Genomic DNA, 18,865 nt, shown 5'->3' on the forward strand with positions numbered 1-18,865 from the left:
AATCACAACAAAATTACAAGATAATTGCAGATTCGGTTTGATTGAGTCTGTACATGAGGGATAATGAATACGTGCAAACATCCCTCACGCCCCTAGCACCGGCTTGAGCGGTACTCAATTCTCAACACTTAATAGTGCTGGCATCAATGATCCCGAAGGAACAGAAAAATATAACAACACTGAAGTGAAGTACGAGGCATTTTTACAGCAGCTACACATCACTTGACACCTGCTGTTGTGAAGTATAAAAATCTGGAAACAAAGTGATGAAGCAAGTCTTGGTCTAAAAAATTAGTTCGACGATCAACGTTAAATGGCGATGATATTATTCATTTAATTCAAATAATATAAACGATCGCTTGTTTTAATAATAAAAACAAACAATTCTAGTAGAAGAAAAAGTCACACCATCCATCCATATTTCTGTTATTTACGGCGATTTTATATTAGACCTGGCTCTGTAAAATGTAAGCGGCCGCCATATTTAAAAGTTGTGAATTTCACGGGAGGAAATAATTGTGTTGGATTCAGAGGGATATCATTTGGATTTGTTAGTCATACATCTTAAAAGAAGAAAGAAAATTTATTTGAGGATTGTTACAGACAATAAATAAGTGTTGACAGATGTGAAAACATTCAAAAGCCGCTACGAAATTGGAATTTTTGAAAGGCTTCCTTACGAACGCTGGGTTGTTTACTTATTCTTCGGGCTGATGTCTGTTATTGCTTTTAAGTTATTGGGCAGTTATTGCTCGTAGGATACGTAAATATGCCCAAATGTCATCAAGAGAAGTTTTGCATGTAAGAGGAATTGTATTTTTCAAACTGTAAAAATGAAACAAAAATTTAGAGACGATATTTGGTGATTTGTAATTTTGAATGAATTGAAATAAGTTTCCTTCTTATTATTACCTTTAAAATTTCAGTTATTTATCAATTTAAGCTTTGCTTTTCTCTAAACAGCCCTGACAATGTCAGAATTGTCAACAATAATAAAATTGATGTACCGCATGGGGAAAATCTTAAAAATTAGTCTCATTATTGAAAAGTGTGATTTTATATTTTGATAATTTCACTGTGAAATTATCAAATATAATGTTCACGGATAAATCAGTAATCCACTGAAAAGCATAAAATAATTGAGGTTATTAGGTTAATAATTGACAGGACTATAAATTGAAGCATTAATTTCGGTACCAGCGTTAGAAAACGTCATTTGAGATCACTGACACGAGTAACAATCATGATTTCATTTTTTAAAACGGCATATATATAATATTCGGTATGAACCTGGTGTATTAAACTTGAACAGATGTACTCTAGATTCTAGAAAAAAATCATATCAAAGGTATCAACAATATCACATAATCAGTTTTTTCGAATCTTAAATCTTGTTTTGTTTTATGAAGTAGATTTAAACTATGAATTTCTTCAAAACGATACAATTTGTTCAAAATACATATTTTCTTTGCTGGATAAATTGTATAGAGAAGAGAATTGTATTGTTTAAAAACCATTATCTTGTTTAAAATTATTTTCGGGTTCTTTACCTAAATACTTTTCACACTTTGTTGTTGTTTGCCCAGAGCATACATTGTATTGTTGTTACATGTGTATCAATCTGCTATATCAACTTGAAACTCCATAATACCACTGGTCAACACGACTCTAAATTAAGTAGGGCTGTTAATCATCACGGTCCTGTACAAAATGGGAACAGGTCAATCAGTCAAATAACTGGTTATAATAATTTGCAACGCCTTTTTTTCTTTTTTGAAATTATAATTCTTAACACATCATAAAAGTGGAGGAGTATATATGTTTAATATGAACGCCCACGCCAGGGATTTAACAATGCTGGAGATAAATGTTTGTAGATGATGAATAAGTGCTCAATATTTTGTTTGTTTCATAGCTTTTCTGTAAAAAGTATCGGAGATGTTATTGCAGGTTTAACAGAACAAAATTTTGTTATAATGATATAATGTTTATTGCTACACAATGAAATACCATAACGGACACAAGTTAGACAATTGGGCACCTTGAGTTAATCCATACCGAGATGGCCCATGCCGATTTTGTTTATGGCCGATGTGGCCTTTTACAAAGCGCTGTACGGTGGTTTCTAAACCAAGTCAGTTGCATTTTAGTTCATACTCGAGTATCCTGAACCAAACCGGACTGTCGCCCCTATCTCTCATTGTCTCCTGAACTTGGAATCTGAATACATATTCTTAAACTTTGTACAATAAAAACAAATAACAACCACCAAAAATAACCTTTATATAACGTTTATTTGTGAATGTGATAATGTAATGTATAAATAATAATGAAATGAAAGCTTCAAATCAATTTGGCACCATCACTTGATTTAATGTTAGGGGTCATCTTTTATCTGAAACTTTAGTCATCTAGTAAAGAGATCACCTGAAAATTGGGAAAAGAATAAATTAAATTAAAAATTCCGGGGACAATGGTGATCTACAGACTTGCATGTTACTATACGTTGTTAAATTTTGGAAAGATATGAAAATTTGAACTCCTAGATTATAGCACGACAAACTTTTGTTATAATAAATTTACACATGTATTTTTGGATTTAACGTTTCAAAAAGAAAAAATAATAATCAAAGAAATTGAAAAAGATAAATATACTTACGAATTATTGATCTTTCTTGGAATAAAATGCTTGAACCCCTTGGTCTCCTAATTAATCTCGATCAACAAATCTCCCTAAATAAACCATGCTCCTGCGTGTAAAATGTTTCGCAGATGCCGAACGGTGTCCCTGATTCAAAATGGCGTCCTGATCGCAAAACGGCGACCATGAATCAAATTCGTGTCCTGATCTAAAATGACTATGCTGAATCAAAATGGCGTCCTAGGTCCAAAACGGCGCCCTGATGTCAAAATGGCTGTCCCGCAAACCAGAAAAGCGACCAAATCCGTCGTTGTCGAAGCTACCGTATGACTGTGCGTAAACACAGCACAACATTCGATAAGGCCGGCAATGGATTACTAAGGTGTTCATGGTGAAAAACTTGAAATTTAAAGAAATAAAAACTAGAATAAAAAAAATTAAAATAGGAACCTTTTAAAAATGTTAAAAATTGGGTTGTTTTTTAAATATGCTAAAAAAAAACTCAAAAATGACATTTTCTATTAAATTTTTTTATTTTCTTTTTTTGGTCCTGGAAAAAAGCTATTTAAACAGAAAATTAAATAATTTCAATTTATACAGTTTTCCTTTTATTTTTAAAAATGTATATTTTAGATTGAAAAGTTAATCTGATCCCAAAAACTTTTTTGAATCATTTATATATCTTTTTGAAATTGGGCTTAAAATACAAAAAAGTGGGGTTTAAAAGACGACAAAAATTGTCTCGTAGCTATGTTAACCAAAACATCTTCATTTTACAATTTGCTTCCCCAACCCACAAACTTAAAATTTTGCACCCTCAAAACCTATTTTAGACCTGATTTTAAAACTGGGAACGAAGGAACAAATCTAAAAGGTCAGCATATTAAATCAAAACAAACAAATTAAAAGAATATAAACACACAGAATATTTTTTGGGAAACCCAAAACTTTCCTATCATTTTTGTATCTATTCAAAAATTAAATTTTGGGAGAAACTGTAACTTTGTAAAAATTTTTAATTTGTGTTTTAAAGGGTACTCAAAAAAAATAGAAATCCACACTTTCCCAAGAAAAAGGGGAAAAAGGAAAAATTTCCCCGGAATACATAGGGGATTTTTCAAAGGGTAAATTTTTAAATACCCACTTTCCTTTGAATTTTTTGTCTAAAAAATTCTTCGACAAACCCCAAAAAAAAACATTTTTTAGTCGAAATAAAATGTAGCCCATGTTTTTATTTTTTTTAAATTAACATCAATGTTTAAGTTTTTATACAAATTTTCTGTCAAATGAATTTTGAACAAATTTCTTTTTCATTTTTTTTCAAAAAATTTTTTTTAGTATTTAAAATTTGGCCAAAGATTTTCTGACTTTTAAAATTTGAAGTTTTTTGTCATAGTATGAAATAAAATAATTGAATAATTTTTAAATTTTACATTTAAGATTTTTTTAGTAAAGAACAAATCGGGACTATTTTTTTCCACTTTTTTCACATTCAAAAACAAATTTACCCCTTCATAAAAGACAACAATCTAAATTTGTTATTTATGGAAAAATGATTATTTTCAATCTGCCATAACAAAGTTATGAATTAAAAACCCATAACATAGTGTCTTCCCAAATTTAATATTGAAATAAAAAAACGCCATCAACTCTTTTTAATGTTTTAAAATTTAATAAAATATACATGAATAAATAATTAAACTAGCAAAAGAAAAAACAATATTCAATACGGGAACAAATGACCTCCCTACTTTATACATAATACATTTTTTAAAACTATTTCGAATTAACATCAAATTCATGTAACATGGTTGGACATATTATTATAGAAGAATTATCGGATGAGGAAATGCTCGAAATAAGGGCATATGAAAAAATCGCCCTTTAATTTATTTGAACAAAACATGTACGTTTAATTTATTTATTATCCAAAATTTGGCATGCCAAATCTGTTGATCTGACAAACTAGAGCATCGATAACTAGAATTTAATAAACAAACCTTATTTCAACTTGTTTTGATTAAATTAAATTAAAATAATAAAATGCATATTTACTATCCAAATATCAAAAGAAATTGAGTGGGTGGTTTTCGTGTTTGTTTGTGTGTTTTTGTTTTCTTTTTTGGGAGGTTGGAAGTTGTTGTTTTTCTTTGTTTGATGGGTTTTTCTTTTTGCTGTGTAACACATTATTTGATTCTACGTTTCTGCATGTACTTAGATGATTAAGTTAAAATAATCATATTTTAAAAATAATAATGACTTAGCTGACAAACGAATATGTTTTTGATTTGTCAGGATATTATGTTTGTACTAAAGTTCATTGAATTATTTATTTCTTCACGTGAATATGCTTTTGAAATATTTATATACGTAAATATGCAATGATATTTCATTTAAGAATATATAAGGAAGTGAATTGTTTTGATTAAGATAACTACGCAAATATGCAACAAATCATAATGTTGTGTGTCATAACGCTCACACACGTCATTTGACTAAGTGTTCTGATTGATAAAAAATCATTGATATTTATGTTCGTACAGTATAATATAGATACAAACTTTTATAGAACTAGGCTTTTACTCGAATCACACAAACAGTAAATTGAAAACCTAATGTAAGTATTACACTCCTGTGACACATTGAAGGTTCCATGATAACCGCCGTATGAACACATCTGCGGATGTTTCTAAATTCAAAATTTCACCATTTTAATGTTTAAATGTTGAATTCTGCTTAAGCCGGTGCTACGTGGCGTGGACGGTAACTTGCAATTTCCATTACCGTCCATGAACAGGCTCAATCAAACCGAGCCTGCAACATTTTACAATTTTGCCGTGTTGGGCTTTCTTAAGGGATTCTGTTTTTCACTATTTAATAAATAAAATCTTTTGTGAAGTAGATCTGATACAATTGAAATTTGCTTAATATAATTAGCACAATATTATTTTACAATTGCTGTAAAGGCAAAATAGGTTTGTCCCATTCTCATATCTGACAAAATACTGTAGGAGTATATGCTTTTTTCTACATAAAATTACTGCAATAATGAAAAAGCTCTGTATACAACAATTTTTCCATCTCCAACGTTTAAAACAGACATGTTTTGATATAAACTAGTGTTGAATATATGCAAAATCAAATTAAAAAATTTTATTTCACTACTTTTTAATCATTCTTAATTTGAAAATGTACAATAATCAATTTTATTACTTAAAATTTTATGTTTAAAAAATTGCGTGTTTTTTTATTTCGAAAATCATTTTTGGTTTTTGCAGGCTCATTTAAGAAGTAACCATCTCACATTGCGACCATGTGAAATATCACTTTCGTATGTTTGTATATTGCTTTGTTTTCAAAAAAAACTTGTTTTCTTATCTCGTTTAATTTATAGATTTTTAAATAAATTTTTTTAAAGTTTTTTCCCTTTTTTTTAAAAAATTTTGGCAGGGAAAGGGGCAGAAAAAAAATGGAAAGAAAAAAGGGCAAAAGGCAGATAGTATATTAAAAGTCAAAAATAAATAACTTAAAGGCTAAACATTCCAAAATTTCCCAACATAATTGGATGAAATGCATAATTGTACACTATTTAATCACAATATAAAAGATTTTTAAATTTTTAAAAATTTAATTCTGAAATTTTTAACCTTAATGTGGGGGTTTGTTTTCTTGATTAAAAATTCCTTAAATTTTTATGTTAAATTTTGAATTCGGGCTTAAGACTATTCCAGAAACCCGGTTCCAAAAACCAATAAAAGGACCAAACTTTGGGAAAAGAAAAAAGGCCTAAAAAATTTCGCACAAAGGACTCGTTTAAAAAAGTTTTGGGAGTTTTTTTTTCATTTTTCATACCTTCTTATTTCTATTTTCCCTTAAAGGTTTTAAACCCAAAAAATTTTGGGCAAATTTTTTTTAAATAATTGCCGAATGAAAAAAGGGGGGGGGTCAAACAAATTTTTCACCCCTTTTTAAAAACCCAAAAAACCCTTTTTTTGGTGACAAAATATAGATATTTTTTAAAAATTAAAGGACTATAAAATTTGAAATTTTACACCTTTAAAAAAATTTCCCAATAATTTCCTTTTTAATTTACATTTTTTAAGAAATTGTATTTTAAAAAATATAAAAAATAATATCAATATTGGTTTTCCGTTTGCGAAATAAAAATATATAAAGACAGGGTAGATGCTAATAAAAAAATTGAAATCTCTAGTACTTTTTCAAAGGGTGAACCAAATTTTTATTCCTTTTAAATAATAAGACGTTTTTTCAAAAAAAAACCCTTTCTTTTTGGGGTTTTTACTTTCGCCCCCAAACTTTTAAAATTCCCCCCCAAAAAATAAATGACTTTCCCCCTTTAATTGGGAAAAGGAAGGCCTTAGTGCCCCTTTTTTTATTATTTAAAGGCACAAACAATTAGAACCACCGCCTTTTTCCGAAAGCTGAATAAAGCTTCCTCCCCATAAAAGAATCCAATGCCCCTTTTGCTAAATTCGAAACCCAAACCCCAATGAGGGAAGAGATTTTGAAGAAAAAACCCCTTTAAAAAAGCCCCCAAACTGACCCCCCCCCCCAATTTCTCCCGCATTTTTGAAAACCTTTTTTCAAAATTTGTTAACAAAAAAATAAAATAAAAACTTGACAAAATGTTCCCCTTTTTGGGCTTTGTTGGGAAAAACCAAATTTTTCCCTTTTTTCCCTTTACCTGCCCAAAACAATTTTTTCAAAAACATCTTTAAAATACTTTAAAATTTTTGATAATTTTTTTTTTTCCCCCCTTTTTTTTTTTTTTCATTTTGTATTTTTTAAAAAGGGGAAAAAAAATTTTAAATTGAAATATTAGAAATAACTTTTTCTATAAACACAAAATTTTTTTAATGAAAAATTTAATCTCATTTTTTTGAATTTTTAAAGGAAAAATAATGTTTTAAAAAAATATAAAAAAACAATCCCAAAAATACGAAAATTTTAAATCAAAAAAAAAATACATTTATTACTTTTAAATAAAACCTTTTAAAGGTAAAGGACCCCGGGTTTTTTTTTACGTTTAATATTAAAAATATGTCAGTTTATTCCCTTGTTGAAAAATTTAAAAAGAATGAAAGGGTTTTTAAGAAAAAATAAACAGGACTAAAAATAAAAGGATTTTTTTTGTTACCTGCTTTACGGGACGTATTTGAGATAGGGGCATAATTTAACAACAGATTTTTTGGCTTTTTAAAAAGGATATACTTTTTGGGGTATGACGCGATGTTTTAAACCCTTGGGACAGTTTGTACTCAAAAATTTTTCTAAAAAAAATTTTATTAAAAGGGGTATCAACAAATAAAATAATATTTTTTTGCGAATTTTAAATTTTTGGTTTTTTTTTAAAATGTAATAGTTTTAAACTATGAATTTCTTCAAAAAACGATACAATTTGTTAAACATCCCAATTTTTTTTTGGGCTGGATTCTTTGAAAATAGAGAAATAATTGTATTTATAAAAACCATTATCTTTTTTAAAAATTTTTGGGGTTCCTCACCTTTTTCACATTTTGAAAGTTTTTTGCCCAAGAAATACATTGTATTTTTTAATTGAATCGGGGAAACAAAATAAAACATGCCAACCCGGGCAATAATGGTTTTTAAAAATTTGCAATGTTTTTTTTTTTTAATAAAAATTTTTTTTCCTTAAGGGGCATTTAAAAAAACCCTGGAGAAGTTTATATTTTTCAATTAGGGCCCACGCAAGGGGTTTTTCAACAAAAACCCCGAGATGGTTTTTGAAAATTTTGAATATGTGCTCAATTTTTTGTTTGTTTCATAGCTTTTCTGTAAAAAGTATCGAAGATGTCATTGCAGATTTAAAAGAACAAAAATGTTCTATAAAAATGATAAAATGTTTTTTGCTACACTATAAAATACAATAACGGACAAAAGTTAGAATATTGGGCAGATTGAGTTAATCCATGCCGAAGATGGCCCATGCCGATTTTGTTTTAGGCCGAGGTGGCCTTTTTACAGAGCGCTCTACGGTGGTAATAAACCAAGTCAGTTGCATTTTAGTTCATACTCGAGTAATCATGAACCAAAACCGGACTGTCGCCCCTATCTCTTATTGTCTCCTGAACTTGGAAGCTGATACAATTTCTTAAACTTTGTACAATAAAAAACAAATAACAACCAAAAAATAACAATTTATCATAAACGTTTATTGTGAAATGTGATAATGTAATGAATAAATAATAATGAATGAAAGACTTCAAAATAAATTTGGCACCATCGCTTGATTGAAGTTAGGTGGTCATCTTTTACCTGAAACTTTAGACATCTAGTAAGAATCACCTGAAATTTGGGAAAAAGAATAAATAAATTAGAAAATTCAGAGGACAAAGTGATCTACGGATTGCAAGTACTATACGTTTCTTAAATTTTGAAAGATATAAAAATATAAATCTAGATTATAGCACAAAAAACTTTTGTTGTAATAGATTTACATATGTTTTTTTTTTTTTTTTGCATTTTTATAGTGTCAAAAAAAATCAAACAAATTGAAAAGTTAAATATACTTACGAATTATTGATCTTCTTGGAATATAGCTTGAAACCCCTTGGTCTATATCTCGATCACCAATTCCTCTAAAAATTAAAACCATCTCCTCCTGTAAAAAACGTCCAGATCCAAAACGGTGCCCCTGATTCAAAATGGCGTCCCTGATCCAAAACGGCGAAACCTGAATCAAATTCGTGTCCTGATCTAAAATGACTATCTGAATCGAAATGGCGCCCTGTTCCAAAACGGCGCCCTGATTCAAAATGGCGTCCCCGAACCAGAAAAAGCTGACCAAATCCGTCGTTGTCCGAAGCTACCGTATGAAATTGCGCGTAAACACAGCACAACACCGATAAGGCGGCAAATGATTACTAAGGTGTTCCATGGTAAATCTGAAAATTTGAAAGAAATATAACTATGAATAAAAGTAAAATTTAAACTAGGAACCTTTTTAAAATGTAACATTGATTGATTTATATTAGAAAATATTGTTAAACAAACTGAAAATGACATTAACTATGAATTTAAACATTTAAATTTTTTTGGGCAGTATTTCCCCTTGACATTAAATCCCTGGGAATAAACCCATGTTTTAACTGTAAAAATCCCTAATATTCACATTTTTTAGATATAAAAAAACACTTACCTTTTATGTTTCAAATCACTATTTTTTTGGGGCTTTAAGAAGAACGATACGAGAAAAAATTTTCGAAACATTTTTATATCTTTTTGAAATTTACTGGGAAATAACAAAAAGGGTTTTTTACGACAAGCGGGAAAAAACTGGGCGTAGCTATGTGAATTAAGCCCATTTAAACTTCCCTTTTTACAATTTTCTTCCCAAAAAAAGTCACGACTTAATTTTTTGGGCGGGCAATGAAAAACCATTTTTTTTTACTCTGGTGAAAAGAAAAAACCAAATCCCGGGGAAAAACAACAAACATATAAATAAAGAAATATAAACTATATACGATGACGTTGTGGGAAACCAAAATTTATTTTATCATTTTGAATCTATTTCAAACATTTAATTAGTGTAAAAACAATCTTCGATTATAGTTACTGTTGTAAAACTGTTTTCATTTGTGTTTAAATGATCCTCTAATAAAGAAAAAAATCCACACCTTCAAAAAATACTTCAGAGAGATAGGGATTTGAACAAGGAACAAGCATAGCGTTCATCAATGTTAAATTCATTGATTATCGCACTAATCCATTTAATAACGTTTACCTAAACGCCCTTCGTACAAGACACAATAAAACATTTTTGAGCCGAAATAAAATGCAATGTACAGTTTATGTTTTTAAATAAACATCAAATTTTTTAGTTATTGTATACAAATTTTGGCTGTCACATAAATTTAGAACAAAGCTTATTTTCAAAACTATTTTTTCCAGAACATTTGTCTGGATATTAAAGTGGGTCAACTGATTTGCTTATTGCACTATCTTCTGCTATGCTGTGTCTCTTCGCCCAGTTATACGGTACTGATGAACCCTTACAACAGCTATGATAGATCTGGTCTTCTAGCTGGATCAGGATGTTATAAGAACCGGATCAAGGCATTTTCTCCCCGGATCAAGGGCGCGTAACAGGAGGTTTGTTGAGAGGTATTGGTGGCCGACATGTATATAGACCAACTGGCTCCGTATACAGATCTAGCGGTGGCTCAATTTACAGACCAAGCTATTATATAAATACAGTTTCAGATTACATTCCGAGAAAGACAAATTAATCGTAAGTTTAACTTTATCCTTTTTCTGGCATAAAAATTACTTTGCTATAAATGAAGAGTCTTTGTATTCCAAAAGGTTTTCGCATCTTCATTATTTAGAAGCAAAATGTTGTGACAGAAACACAAAAACAATTTATTACCGGTAACTGGTTTATTACGCGTTTTTACATAGCATTCTTAATATGGATGATAATTACGGTTCATAGTTTGTCATTGAAATAATATCATTTCTTTTATTTATTTTTACAATACCTTTTTTTTATTTTCAGGTTCATATTAGACTTAAACATCAAAACCTAACAATCTAAGTTTGCATCCATGTGGACAAGATAGTACCAAATATCAATTTCAAATGTTTGTATATTGTCTTTTGTGGTTCAAATAAAATTGTTTGTTTTCTCATATCAAAAGTTGTTCTTTGTTATATTATTATAGTACATTACATTTAGAGATGGAGTAAGCGTTTGCCTTTCTTGTGAAAAAAAATCAGATTAAAAAATAATGCAGATAGCATAGACTTTGAAAATAAATCCTCAAAAAATAAACATGCTTGTCTTATGAAATACAAGTTCATAATTTTACATTATTTATTTCACTTATGAAGGTAAAGCTTTTATCATTATTCTCAAAGTTTATACTTACATCGGATGCTTCTTGATTCAAAATTAACCATTGTTGAGTTCTAGTTTAAACATATTTTATTTCGAACATTTTGCACATACAAGATTTACATACAATCGTGAAATAATACAATACATGTACAATACTGAAATAAGATCAGATCCGAAAGCATATAGGATTGATTTCCATAAATATGACGGTTTTTGAAATTGTTTGAAATATTCAATTTTAGCTAGAAAAGTAATTGGAAGTACTAGTTTATTTAAAAAAAAACAAATGGAAGAAGATTCGTCACTAAGTCAAATTAGCGACCTACAAAGTTCTGTTTAAGTCGGTGCAATGGAGATGGACGGAAACTTGCATTTTCCACTTTTACTTTTATTACAGAACAGATGTTGAGTTATATTGTAGAATCTTTTAATTTGTTACTCTTTATTTGTAATCAATATATTAAATTAATGTTATACTACTTTTTATTATTTCATTAAAAGTGGTGTTTGCAAATAAGTTTATATTTGTACGAAAGAACTTTAAATATATTAACCGGTTCGACTGAAAATGATATCCGGTTAATATATGTAACTTTTAACTCTAATTACAATTGGAATATTTAAATTATATAGAGGATATTTGTTTGTTTGTGTGTAAGATGAAATTTTATTTCATCGAGTGGGCTTTAAAAACAGTATTCTCACGAGTGGCGTAGCCACGAGTGAGAATACTGTTTTTAAAGTTCACGAGATGAAATAAAATTACATCTTACACAACAAACAAACAAATTTTCTTTTTATTTTATGCTAAAAAACAAGTTTAAACGAAATGTCCATAATATTAACATAAATATTAAAATCTGTTTCCCCATTGAGAGCCCCATTTCGTGCGAATTTCTCATTAAAAACAAAAAGTCTTGAGCTGAAAAATAAGTCCGACAATCAACATTAAATGACAGTGATATTAATTATTTTGTTTAAAAAATATGAATGACCGCTTGTTTTAATAATAAAAACAAACAATTCGTGTAGGAGAAAATTCCAACCATCCATCCATATTTCTGTTACTTACTGCGAATTTATTTTAGACCTGGCTTTGTTAAATGTAAGCGGCAGCCATTTTTTAAAGTTGTGTATTTCACGGGAGGAAAATAATTGTGTTTGATTCAGAGGGATATCATTTGGAATTGTTAGTCATACACCTTTTTAAAAGAAAGAAAACATATCTGAGGATTGAAACAGACAAAAAATAAGTGTTGACAGATGTGAAAACATGAAAAAAGCAGCTATGAAAATGGAAGACTTGGAACTTGCTCGGAACGCTGGGTGGTTTAATTGTTCTACGAGTACGAGCTGTAGCTGTCATTGTTTTTCAATTTTTCATAAAGCATACGGCAGTTATTACTCGTAGGAAACTTTAATATGCCCAAATGTCATCAAGAGCAGTTTGCATGTGGAAGGAATGTATTTTTCAGACTGTAAAAATGAAACAAAAAATTTAGAGACGAAATTTGGTGATTGGAATTTGAATGAATAGAAGTAAGTTTTCTTCTTTTAATTACTTTTGACGTTTAAGGTATTTATCAATTTCAGCTTTGCTTTTTCTTTAAACAGCCTGACATTGTCAGAATTGTCAACAAAATTAAAATTGAGGTACCACATGGGGAAAATCTTAAAAAGTAGTTTCGTCATTGAAAAAAGTGAAATTATATTTTGATAATTTTCACTGTGAAATTACCAAATATAATTTTCACGGATAAATCAGTAATCCACTGAAAAGCATAAAATAAAATTGGAATATTTAAATTATAATTGGAATATTTTCAAAAATTATCAAATTGGCTTTCAGATTATTTGTTTTCCTCATGACCTAAAAATAAATTGTTAATTATACGGTTTACTCTCAAGTTGTAGGGATGGGTGAGGTTTGCAGGAAGATAACTTCAAAAATTTCTCCATGGACTCGTAGAAATAGTGTGTTGTCATGTTTCATTTTTCAACCTTCTTATTTCTTTTTCCCTGTAGGTAAACCAAAACATATTGAAAATTTACAAATATATATTGTCATGACAAAGGGTTTTGGACGCCATGCATACGAATTCGTACGAATACGAACCCTTTCTCTTCGAAACCATGAAATATTCTTTTTTTCTGTGACGTACATTGACATTTTATCAAATTATTATCCTTTAAGTATCAATTTTACCAAAATATTAACTGCTATATTACATCTTTTACAGTATTGTATCTTCAATGCTAAATATGAAATAATATAATATGTAATCCAACATATAAAGTACATGTATATGCTTATAATCAAAACTTTATGTCAGAAGAAGTTCAGCTGATGCGTTGATACATATTCTCATTATGAAGACTTAGAGTTTATGTTAAGAATAAAAACCACACCTTTGGTTGGGTTATACGTCGCCTCAACACTGTATATGTCAAATGGTGACTTTCCAGATTCCCCTCTGTGTATTATTTCAGACACAAACGGGCAACTAAGTAGAAAAACCACAGACGTTCCGTAAGCTGGCTAGAAAACAAACAAAAAAAACCAACAAACAAAACTTTTGTAGTTCGGTACAAGCATCATTGAAACTAATATCCAACAATCGGTCGAATTCACAGTACAAGTTGGAAAAACTTCCGTTTTATTATGTTTGTTTTATTATTATCTATCATTCCAAATTATTCCGATTTTTATGGCAAAGCAAATGCAAATAATGCTTCAAAATTTCTGTTTAAAACAATGAAGATGAAACATCAATCAATTCCTTTGTGCAATATAAAGCATTTCCATCCATCTACTTTAAATATGAATTTGTCCGTTTGCAAAAATAGTTAAAAATTCGTATCAAAATTACGTTAACAGCTGCAAAAACAGAAGTTCATTAAAGATAAAATAAAACGATCTCAAACTAAAATTTATTTGTTATAATGCAATATTCTGGCATTCGGTACATACAGAAATATATGGATCAATGTCATTATGTAAGGAGGTAACCTGGCTCTGCTGCATTGCCTAAGAGCTTGGAATCTCCATGTGTCAATGTATGCAGCCAGTGTTTAAATTTATTTCTTGCACATTACATAATACTTTTAGTCTGATAAGAATAATTTACAACTTTATTCGTAACCAAAAATTGCCAACGTAAGCACTCCTTTTGCAATGCCATCGGTTTGAAATTTAATAACAATACATTTTGCCAATTCTTTAGGGATTCTGTTTTTCTCTATTTCATTGTCCCATCCGTGTTATTTGTGCCTTGCGGCGGCTGTAAAAAGTCTCCCGTACATTTAATCAAAATGTTATTTTTTGGCCCCCTTAAAAATAAAACAAGACATTATTTTTGTGTGTACATTTTAGATGGCTTGTTTTTGGCCTTTTCAACTTAGGGGGTTTCCGTATTTTAAAACAAATTGACTTATAATTTACCCCTTTAAAGAAATCCCCATTAAATTCTTTTTTATTTTGTTGTGTTAAGAAATCCAATCATTTTTTTAAAAATTTTTCTCAAAACAGCATTCAATGGGGGGACCAAAAAGTTGGCCCCTACTTCAATTAAGTATTTTCGGCCTTGGGAAACATTGATGCCAAAACACATGGGGTGAGTTGATTCCGCAAAACGGTGTAAGGGGCGGGGGGGATTTGACTTCCATTATCCCATGACAAATAATTAAACCGACTGCAATTTTAGATTTTGGTGTTGCTTCCGGGGGATCCTTTTTTTTTTTTTTTTTTTTTTCAACACGTGAAATTTTATTAAGATAAATTCCATGTCATAATTTAAACGTCTAGTTTTGTTTTATTATTTTGAAAAGCCAAATCCTCGTAATTGATTTTCATTTTTTGAGTAATTTATGTTATTTTTCAGCCCCTCCCCCGGCAAGGGGTTAAAATTCTCACCTTAAAGTGCGGATCAATTGACCCCAAAAACATGAAAAAAAATAAAAAACATGAATGAAGGGGGAGGGGGCCGTGGACGGTAAAATTTTCTTTTCCAACCGACATGAAACAGATAATCAAACCGAGGGTGCAAATTTTCAATTTTGTTTTGTTATTTTTTAGGGATTCTTTTTTCTTTATTTTATATTAGACCTGACTCTGTGAAATGTAAGCGGCCGCCATTTTAAAAGTTGTGTATTTCACGTGAGGAAAATAATTGTGTTTGATTCAGAGGGATATCATTTGGATTTGTTAGTCAAACATCTTTTAAGAAAAAAGAAAAAATATTTGAGGATTGTTATAGACAATAAATAAGTGTTGACAGATGTGTAAACATTTAAAAGCCGCTAGGAAATTGGAAAACATGGAATTTTTGAAAGGCTGTCTTACGAACGCTGGGTTGTTTACTTATTTTTTGTTTGTTTCATAGCTTTTCTGTAAAAAAGTAACGGAGATATCATTGCAGGTTTAACAGAACAAAATTGTTATAATGATATAATGTTTATTGCAACACAATAAAATACCATAACAGACACAAGTTAGACAATCGGGCACTTGAGTTAATCCATGCCGAGATGGCCCATACCGATTTTGTTTATGGCCGATGTGGCCTTTTACAAAGCCCTCTAAGGTGTTATCTAAACCAAGTCTGTTGCATTTTAGTCCATACTCAAGTATCATGAACCTAACCGGACTGTCGCTCCTATCTCTTTTTTTCTCCTGAACTTGGAATTTGATACCATCTCTTAAACTTTGTACAATAAAAACAAATAACAACCAAAAATAACCTTTATCATAACGTTTATTGTGAATGTGATAATGTAATGAATAAATAATAATGAAATGAAAGACTTCAAATAAATTTGGCACCATCGCTTGATTTAAGTTAGGGGTCATCTTTTATCTGAAACTTTAGACATCTAGTAAGAACCACCTGAAATTGGGAAAAGAATAAATAAATTAGAAAATTCCGAGGACAAAGTGATCTACGGATTGCAAGTACTATTCGTTCTTAAATTTTGAAAGATATAAAAATATGAATCTAGATTATAGCACGAAAAACTTTTGTTATAATAGATTTACACATGTGTTTTAGCATTTAACGTGTCAAAAAGAAAAAATAATAATCAAACAAATTGAAAAGTTAAAAATACTTACGAATTATTGATCTTCTTGGAATATAGCTTGAACCCCTTGGTCTATAATCTCGATCACCAATTCCTCTAAATAAACCATCTCCTCCTGAAAAACGTCCAGATCTAAAACGGTGCCCTGATTCAAAATGGCGTCCTGATCCAAAACGGCGACCTGAATCAAATTCGTGTCCTGATCTAAAATGACTATCTGAATCGAAATGGCGTCCTGGTCCAAAACGGCGCCCTGATTCAAAATGGCGTCCCGAACCAGAAAAGCGACCAAATCCGTCGTTGTCGAAGCTACCGTATGACTGCGCGTAAACACAGCACAACACCGATAAGGCGGCAATGATTACTAAGGTGTTCATGGTAAAACTGAAATTTGAAAGAAATAAAACTATGAATAAAAGTAAAATTTAAACTAGGAACCTTTTAAAATGTAATATTGATTGATTTATTTAAAAATATTGCTAAAACAAACTGAAAATGACATTAACTATGAAATTTAATGTATTTACTTGTATTCATTAACATTAAGTCCAGTGGGAATATAGTTATATTCTAAAGCAGAAAATTATCATAATATTCACATTTATCTAGATATAGAAAACAGCTTACCTTGTATGTTTCAAGATGTACTATTTGTGAGCTTGAAGAAGTTAATCTGATACCGAGAAAACTTTTCGAATCATTTATATATCTTTCTGAAACTGGAACTGAAGAAACAAAAATGTGGTTTATGACGATAATTCCGTAAACACTGACGTAGCTATGTAAATTAACCGATTAATCTTCATGCGACAATTTGCTTCCTCAACCTAGTCACGACTTAATTGATGGACGTCAATAAACACTTTTTTATACATTGGTGAACGAAGGACCAATCCAGGGTCAGCATATTGAATCAAAACAACAACAAAAGTATAAATAAAGAATATGAACTATACATGATGATGTTGTGGAAAACTAAAATTTGTTTTATCATTTTGTATCTGTTTCAAACATTGAATTTTTGTAGAAACAAACTTCGATTGTAGTTACTGTTGTAAAAATGTTTTAATTTGTGTTTAAATGATCCTCTAATAAAGAAATAAATTCACACCTTTCAACGATAATTCAGAGAGGTAAGAATTTGAAGAAGGAACAAGCATAGCGTTTATCAATGTTAAATTCAATGATTATCGCACTAACCCATTGAATACCGTTTGCCTAAATCCATTCGTACAAGACTAAATAAAACATTTTTGAGACAAAATAAAAGCAAAGTAAAGTTTTGTTTGTTTATTTTTTAAAATAAACATCAAATCTTATTGTATACTTAAATATATAAATTTGGCTGTCACATAAATTTAGAGCATAGTTTATTTTCACTTTTTTTCAGAACATTTATAAGATATTAAAGTGGTCAACTGATTTTCTTTTTTTTTTTAATCTGAAAGTTGTTTGTCATAGTAGTGAAATAAAAATAATTGAATAATTAACATTTACATTTAAGATTTCATTAGTAATAATACAAATCGGTGCACTATTATGCATCATCTTGTTTCATATTATAATTACAGCAAATTTACTCTCTGTCATATTGACATATCTGATATCTGAATTGTTATTATGCATATGATGTATATACAATCTGCCATACAAAGTAATATGAATTATAAAGCCCATAACATAGTGCTCTCAATTAATATTGAGTGTACAAAATTCGCCATCAACGTCTGTCATTAATGTATCTAATTAAGTAAAATATATAGTGCAATTAACAACTACATTAAATTAGCATGAACAACAATACTCAATCCGGAACAATGACCTACCTACTAAATACATAAAAAGAACTTACACTTTTTAATTATAACATTAATGCATGTTCACATTGACATACTTATGATTATAGAAGTAATTATCGAAGGGAAAACGTTCAAAATAAGGACACTTGAAAATAAGGCCCTTTAAATGTTATTTTGAAAATACATGTACGTATAATTATATTTTTCTATTTGACATGTCACATCTGTTAATCTGGCAAAAGAGAGCAACAATAACTAGTATTTAAACAAACAAACCTAATTTGAACCTTAATTAAATTAAAATAATAAAATGCATGTTTTTTATCCAAATATCAAAAGAATTTGAGTGGATGGTTTTGGTGTTTGTTTGTTTGTGTGTTTTTGTTGTTATTCTGTTTGTTTTTTTAGGGGGTTGTTGTTTTTATTGTTTATTTTTGTTGTTGTTGTTTTTGTTTTTTTTGCTGT

General features: G+C 29.6%; 1 long non-coding RNA gene across 1 annotated transcript; it reads right to left on the minus strand.

Moving 5' to 3' along the window:
- Window positions 1-16,258: 16,258 nt before the first annotated feature.
- LOC132728651 (uncharacterized) lies at window positions 16,259-17,364 on the minus strand. The gene is made up of 3 exons (XR_009625514.1): window positions 17,229-17,364; window positions 16,633-16,985; window positions 16,259-16,408 (listed from the first exon to the last, which is right to left on the minus strand). It is a non-coding gene; the product is annotated as an uncharacterized LOC132728651 (long non-coding RNA).
- Between the last annotated feature and the right edge of the window lie 1,501 nt (window positions 17,365-18,865).

This window comes from Ruditapes philippinarum, unplaced genomic scaffold (assembly GCF_026571515.1).
Source record: "Ruditapes philippinarum isolate M1 unplaced genomic scaffold, ASM2657151v2 ctg1260_1_1_1_1, whole genome shotgun sequence".
NCBI lineage: Eukaryota > Metazoa > Mollusca > Bivalvia > Venerida > Veneridae > Ruditapes > Ruditapes philippinarum.